Genomic DNA, 7,313 nt, shown 5'->3' on the forward strand with positions numbered 1-7,313 from the left:
CCCCATCCATGGGCATTTCAAAGACAAGCAACGAAGCACATGTTGCAGTGAAATCCCCTCCTCTCAGGGGCAGAGGCGCGTTAGTAACAGCTTTTGTCTGGCTCCTGCTGGCAGAAGGTAGGGTGGTGCATGGCCCCAGGAGACACACCTTTCCGTGCAAGCAGAGGCTGCTGCATGTGAAGGCGGGGGGCAGCCCATATTCCATGTCCTGGGGTAATTTTGTTCAGAAACGGGGCTCAAAACCAGCCATTTGAGTCATGTTTCTAAACATAAACCATCCCTCAAATTTCCCTTTCCTACATCCCAGAGAGAGCTTCTATTTGTGCTTCTGACCCTTTGCAATGCTCTCCCCCTGCTCCCTTGTCCTTCTGCATGTCTGTCTCCTGGTCTGCCCAGACCGTTCCAAGACATGTTCCCCTATTCCTGCCTCTGGGTGCTTGTTGGCTTGACACCCCCCCAAAATATTAAAGTAACTGAGACAAAGGAAACTTTAGCTCTTATGACTTTTGATATCCTATTCATGTAGGTTTTGTGTTTTGTCCTCCAGTTCCAAGTGCTTGGTCGCTATCTTTTTTGGGTCGGGAGAGTGTTTCCCTGTTTTGCATGTATGGTTTCCCAAGCACGGGGAGGCATAGATCTAATTCTGTGTCTACTGCTTAAATTTTCCTCTCCACCTACTTTCAAAAGACATCCTGCTATCTCATTTTCATATCATCCAGCGTTCTTACTGACAGCCAACAGGGAAGGGGAAAAGAAGGTATAACTGGGCACTGTGATATAAATTGAATTTCTTGAAGGATTTTCTTTGGGCTTCAAATGAAGAATGGCTGAATTACTTGACACTTCAAAATAAATTGAGCTCGCTACCTTTTCCCAGAATTCAGAGCAACATTGTTTTATCTGCTTTACATAGGGCCAGCAGGCCCCCTGTATGTGCCTTTCTGCTCAGCCTGGTTGCAGTGAGGCTTTGATTTCATTCTCAGTTGCATGCAGATTCTTCCTCAAAAAGCATGTGGCCCTTTTCCCTTTTCACTTCCTCTTCAGTTTCCCTTCTTTCATCTATTTTGAAGTTTTGATTTGGCAGAGCTCTGCACACAAGAAAATGTGGAAGTTAGGACAAGGAGGCCTATGGCAACATGGGGACCAAGAATTATCAAAAGGAAATTAAAAACTGAAACGACAGTGCAGCATCATTAGTGCTGGGTACATCTTGATGGCCAGAACAATGGTACCCAAAGCAATAGCTTATTGTTCTAGGTGAGTTTGTGCTGTAATTGGTTCTGGGTGTCAACAGCTCCCTGTGTACTATGTCCTTTTATACAGCATTATATAAAAGCACCTAATAGTGTCAGCCCCAATCCTCCAAGCAGTCAATAGACCACAGATTGCTACTTCTGATAAGGATCTACCTGGACTGGAAGAGATATCAAAAGCTCATTTATTTTGAGAAAGGAGACAATTTTTAAAAAGCTGGATGGAGGGTGGGTTCTCTAGGTATTAAATAGCTGTACAAATGAATTAAAACAGAACCCCCCCCAAAAAACAAGTTCATAATGTAGAGCACAGGGGTAGACAGCTAAACCACATGTAGCTGTCCTGCCTCCCTCCCTGTACATGGGATAGCACTCTGACCAAGCATGTCGTGTTGCAGGACTGGGGCTCAGCAACGCCTTCTGTAATGGTAAATTTCATTTAAGCATGCAAATTTCACACACAACACAAAACAAGAAAACAGGAAAAATGAGCCTGTGAAAAGAAGAGTGTGAGGGTCCGTGCTTGTGGCATCTGATCTGATTTGCTCAGTTTTACCAGGAAATCTTTTTCATGAGTGCCAGTTCTGCAACCATTCGGCCTCTGCTCCTTTCTGGCTCAAGCAACATGACCAGAAATAAAAAATCCTGCAACTGGAACTTAACAATTCCACTGCGAGGCATGAATCAGAAAGGAATCCAGAGTTCTCTCCTACAGCTCCATTAGCTCTGCAGTGCTAATAAAAATTATTTGTTGCTAGCAATTTTTTTGAGCAGAAAAGAGCTTTGCAAGACTTCTCAGAAAGGGATCTGCTCTAGGCATTTAAGACTTCGTTTGCACACTTATTTTGCTGTTTGTTATTGCACTTTACAATAGTTTTTGATGGTGTGAAATATGTGAAGGTGTTATATGTAGAGCACAGCAAGCAGCATTTTGTGACTCTATATTTAATGAGTATTTCTGTCTGTTCTCGTGGGAGCATGTGTCGGTAAGGCACAATGCAAGTCAAAAAGACTCTACGGTGCTCAACTCTTAAAGTGCATTACAAGACCATTTTTTCCTGCTTTATATAACAACATGTAAATGTCTTGATCTCACAAACTGGGAATTGTTTTTCCTGCAGATAAAAACAGAGTAGTTCTGGGTTGCATGATATGAAGTGATGCCCAAAGTGACTAGGAGGTAAGATAGCCAGCAGAGAACCTCGGTTGTACACAGGGAGCAGAGCAGACTAGCCTCAATCCACTGTGTCACCACTACGACCGGCAACTGCTGAACAGATTTTAGACTACTGAGGCAAAAGTCCCATTAAAACCAACAGAAATTTTACCTGAGTATGGAATGCAGAGTAGGACTCTTTATTTGTTCACTAGGGGAGGAAGTAATGCCACAGTAAGAAAGCTGTTCTTGTAAGTTATTTATTGCTGAGTTTGGGGTTGGTTAGGATTTGTGCCAGGTACTAAATCACTGCAGGTCATGGAAATTTTATTTTTAAGCATTGCTCTTTTGGATGCCCCAAAAATTGCTTTAGCTGTGAATTATTCTGAAAGACCATGACCAATAAAAATGTGTGAACCATAAATCAGAGCCAACACATCCCTGCTGGAGAACCTGAGTATAAAATAGGAAGCCAGAATCAGGATTACTAGGAAATAGGTTCCTTTTTCTTTTGCAGGTACAGGTAAGTGTAAATACTGAGCCTAAGTTTTGAAAGGGGCTGCCTCAATTATTTTGCAAAATCTATAGGTACCTGCAAAAAAATAATGTTTATGTGCCCAAGCAACTTCTCTGCATCCTGTATATATTTTACTTTCTTCTCCCCTCTATTCTGTGCTCTCACTTTATTGCGTGTCCACAGAAAGCCTGGTTCCAGCTTATCTGTCCCACATCCAGCACTGTTGCAATGCAACCCATCTCACAGAGTTCCTTCTGAGATGCACTAGAGAGGACAAGATTGAGATGCTCTTGGACTCCCTAGATCCTCTGCAGCTCAACTTTCTTCAGGTAAAAGCCTGAATAGAAAGAGAAGGAGAGCTTGCCAGCAAAAAAGTCCAAACACGAAAGGCAGTGGATGTTATACCCTTTCCAAGTTATTACTTCACTCAGTACACCCTGTTGCTCTGAGAGGCCTTGAGCCCATGGAAACCTGTCCAGGCAGGGAAGCACGCTACTGCTGAGAGGTCTGGATCTGACTGCCAACAATTGGCTCTTGTGTGAGTAAAGCTAGGATTTTTACAAGGTGCGGGTTAGGAGAATCTTGCTCCTCCATTTAAGCACCTGGATTTTAGGTTATGGATGGAAATATTAAGTAATGTGAAAATAATTCTGTTCACATGATGTGTGTCTGTGGGTGGCAGTGTTCACACCTCCACTTACAGCTTCCCTTGATGTCTCTCTCAGACATGCTGGATTGTCTTCCTGAAGCACCTACCTTTTTCCACTGACTCACACGTTGAACTGACTGATCCTAGGGACACCCCCCCAGATGAAATCTCCAAAGTAGCCTGTTGTAGATAATACCAAAACGTCCCTTATTGTATGACTGCACTAGCCAGAAGTGATGGGAAAGAAAATACTCAGATTGGTTTGTTCCATTTGGCACTTCTTTTTCCCTACCTAAAAGCTGCTGAGCTGAGGTGGATGCTCCTGGGAAGACTGTGACTCTCCACCTGTGAAGCTATGTTGACAGTGTCTCCAAACAAGTGGTACTTTGGCATTTTCTCATCAACAGCCCCAGCCAGCGCTGGTACAGAGTGGATCCCAACTCTGATCAGTTGGTGTGAATCAAAAAGGACATGTGATACCTCATACCAGCTTCTCATTGTCATTACCTAGGATATTTATCAGTCCTTCTTGAACAACCATGCCATGCACAACCTTGAACAGGCTCTTCCCCACCTCCCATTCTAGGGACTAAATAACTTACTCCTCTGCAGGAACCCCTGCACTTGCTTGCAGAAGCAAGGATATAGCCTTGGGCTGATGACAGGGAGTGCATTGTTTGTAAGGAGGAGAAGAGGATGATGATGTGTAGCAGTTTAGCTACTTTCCTATCTTGTGACTCTCACACTGGTGATAGCAATTGGCGGAAGAGAAGAAGGGATTACAGCCCCATTGTCCGTATGGCAAACATCATTTTGGACACCTCTCCATTGGACTGTTCTCTCCTCCTCAATACCCAGCACATTAAAGTTACTGTTCTGTGCATACACAATTAATATTATGCTTTTGTAGCTGGCCAATAAAGAGTTGTAAAATTCCATATTTTCAAGAAACAATTTAACACATGCCCTTGTATAAGCAGCTCTTACAAGCAAGAAGCAAGTGCAAAATAAATCATTACGTCAGTTATTTTGTGTCTGTGCGCAAGTTACTAAATCACTTTCTAGTTATTCCTAAACACAAACACCAGTAAAGATAGAGTTTGTTTCTGAGTACTCATTTCTCTAAATTGTCCGTGAATGAACTCCTTGGCTATTGTTAAATGCATGTTTTGGTGCATTTTTGGATTCTGGACTGCAAAGTTCTTCCTGCTGCAAAATTAAAGCCCCACAGCCTGAATTCATCATAGCATTTAACATGAGTATTAACCTGACGTGCAAGTATGTTGACCTTCACTGGAACTTGAGGTCTTGCTTAAATATCTACCGATATATAACATCTATTTCAAAGCAAGAATTCAGTCATCCCTACCTGAATGGGCTCCTCAGTCATGGGGTTCATGATCTCTTGGGGGGCAAATCCCATATCAAATGCAGGATTGGCTACTCTTAGTGCATGGCTAGTGCTGGGGGCTGTGATACCTCCAACCACCAGGTATTCATCTTCTATTGTTTCACCCCGACAGCAGGAAATTCTACAGTCATAAAATGCCCAGTCCCTGCAACTCACTGAATTCAATGGAAAAGCTCCCATAGATGTGAAATGGACTCAAATAATGGCCCAAGCTTATGAGGTGCTAAGTGCTTCCATTTCCTTGGAAAGCATGGATGTTCATCCATTGAAAGGATAAATAGTGACCCTTATCATGGATAAGCAAATAATTTTTTTATAATTTCAAAGATAGCGCAGTGACAAATTTTTAGTTTGGGTTTTCTTACATGGACCAGTGAAAGGGAAATTGAAAAGATCTCTAAATTCTTATGTCAAAGCATAGAAAAGAGCGAGAGAGTGTCACTGTACAAGAACTGCTGGTTGAAGTTCTGAAGGAGCAATGTCCACCCCAAATTTTCAGCCAGTTTCACTTCCTATGATCACCGCAGGTTCTGTTTGGTTAGACAGAAGAAAGCTTATCATAAAACCAAAAAAAACCCCAAACAACAAAAAAAAAACACCAAAAAAAAACCCACCAAAGAAAACAGTAATAGAAACACTTACTTTATAAACTCTATGGACATTGCCTAATCAATCAAACTTGGAATACATTGAATTCAGTATGTATGTTCACCATTTGGATGGGCTCATAAGCAGAGCAGATATTTCTGAATGTCACAACATCACTGAAGAGCACTGTGCAGAAATCAAACTCTCCTGAGGAAGAAGTCGGCTCTTAGATGCACATTTCTTCATAAAGGCTTCTATTCTTTTTTGACTAAGTCAGTAATAGACTTTGACAACAGATTTCTGTAACTTGCCAAAATCCTGTTAATTGGTTTAATAGCTGAAGAAAAGCTCCCCATAAGCATAGGAAAGATTCCCATGTTTCGCTGTTTGGTGGCGGAATTACACTGATGTGTGCTGTGGGCACCTCACTTCAAAGTTTCTTTTGACTTCCAAGCCTGAGTATGCTGATATCCTCAGCCATGTTGGGCAGAATTTGGGTCCTTTCTATTTTGCATCTGTTTACAAAGTTGTTTCTTCAAACAGGATTTTTCTGCAGTGCAAGTGCCCAGAGCCACAGAGCAGACATGCTAAACAGCAGGATGGGACCAAAGGGAACTCATATCCTGTGGTGTGGAGGTGTGCCATGGAGCCATGGACTGACAAGTTGGGGAGCTGCTAACAAGATACCTCAGCTCCTTTCCCACTCAGTGATTTTTCCTGCCTATGGAAAGCAGTGAGCTGGGGTGGGCAGCCAAGGGAAATGGTGCATTGTGGAGTTGGGAAGGGTGAGGATATAGATCTGCATCCAGGAATTTAGGAGCGCTCTTGTGCCTCCCAGTTTAGCCATCATCAAAGAATCTCTCTGAACACCTATTTTCAGTGAAGAATTAAAGGCGTAAATTTGTAGAAGTAACACCAAATTCATGGTCACCATTTTGTGCAGTCAAGTTTTGAAGCTCAGAGTTCTAATACAAAGAAACACATGCAAAGTGGGCAGCAAATTATGTGTACTAAGTAAAGACACCTCTGACTGGAGCAGCTAAAAAGCTTTTACTTAGCAAGTGTTGGATGGGACTTTGCTGAGTGGGTATATTCCAGATTGAAAACAAAGCAATACACATGCCACAAATGCCCTCCTTTTCTGCTGTGAACTACTTCTACTTCTTCTTCTTCGTAACAGGGTTCTCTTTTGAAAAGCTTTGTATCAGTGGTACTCAGGAATGAATTTATGATGCAACTCTCATAGCTGGAGTTCGCAGGCAAGGCCTGTTCTTCATGTGCAGCCATCTGTTCTCCATCATCATAGCTGTAAGGGTCCCTGATGATGGTTGTATGCTCTGGGTGTTGTAATGCATCACGTAGAGAAAAAGGATACCTTGGGACTGCTCTGGTAAATACACTGTTACAAAGGGAGCTGCAAAGTTTAAGACCAGATATACTAGAAAAACCATAAGCAGAGGAAAAGAAAGGAACCTGCAGTACCTGCATCCATCTTTTTCCCTTCCTTAAGCTAATTCCTTAAGCTGATGTGTTTCAGCAGCATGACATACAGCAAGTTCTCTGTCTTTCCTGCCTCCAAATCCTTGGAAAAGATTCTGAGCTCTTCCTTTTTCCTCTCCAGCTGGTTTGAAAACTCTGTCTCCGCCAAGTGCCACTTGTTCATCAGGATAAGGTTCCTTGTGACGTCATGAGGTGCAGTGTCAGGGAGTTGCATCTTCAGCTCCTCTAGTTACACCAAG

General features: G+C 42.6%; 1 pseudogene; it reads right to left on the reverse strand.

Annotated features, from left to right (window-relative positions):
* Positions 1–945: 945 nt before the first annotated feature.
* The window catches only part of LOC142079007 (guanylate cyclase soluble subunit beta-2-like), a 6,423-nt pseudogene continuing 55 nt past the window's right edge, over positions 946–7,313 (reverse strand).

Source organism: Calonectris borealis, chromosome 1 (genome assembly GCF_964195595.1).
Source record: "Calonectris borealis chromosome 1, bCalBor7.hap1.2, whole genome shotgun sequence".
Classification (NCBI taxonomy): Eukaryota; Metazoa; Chordata; class Aves; order Procellariiformes; family Procellariidae; genus Calonectris; species Calonectris borealis.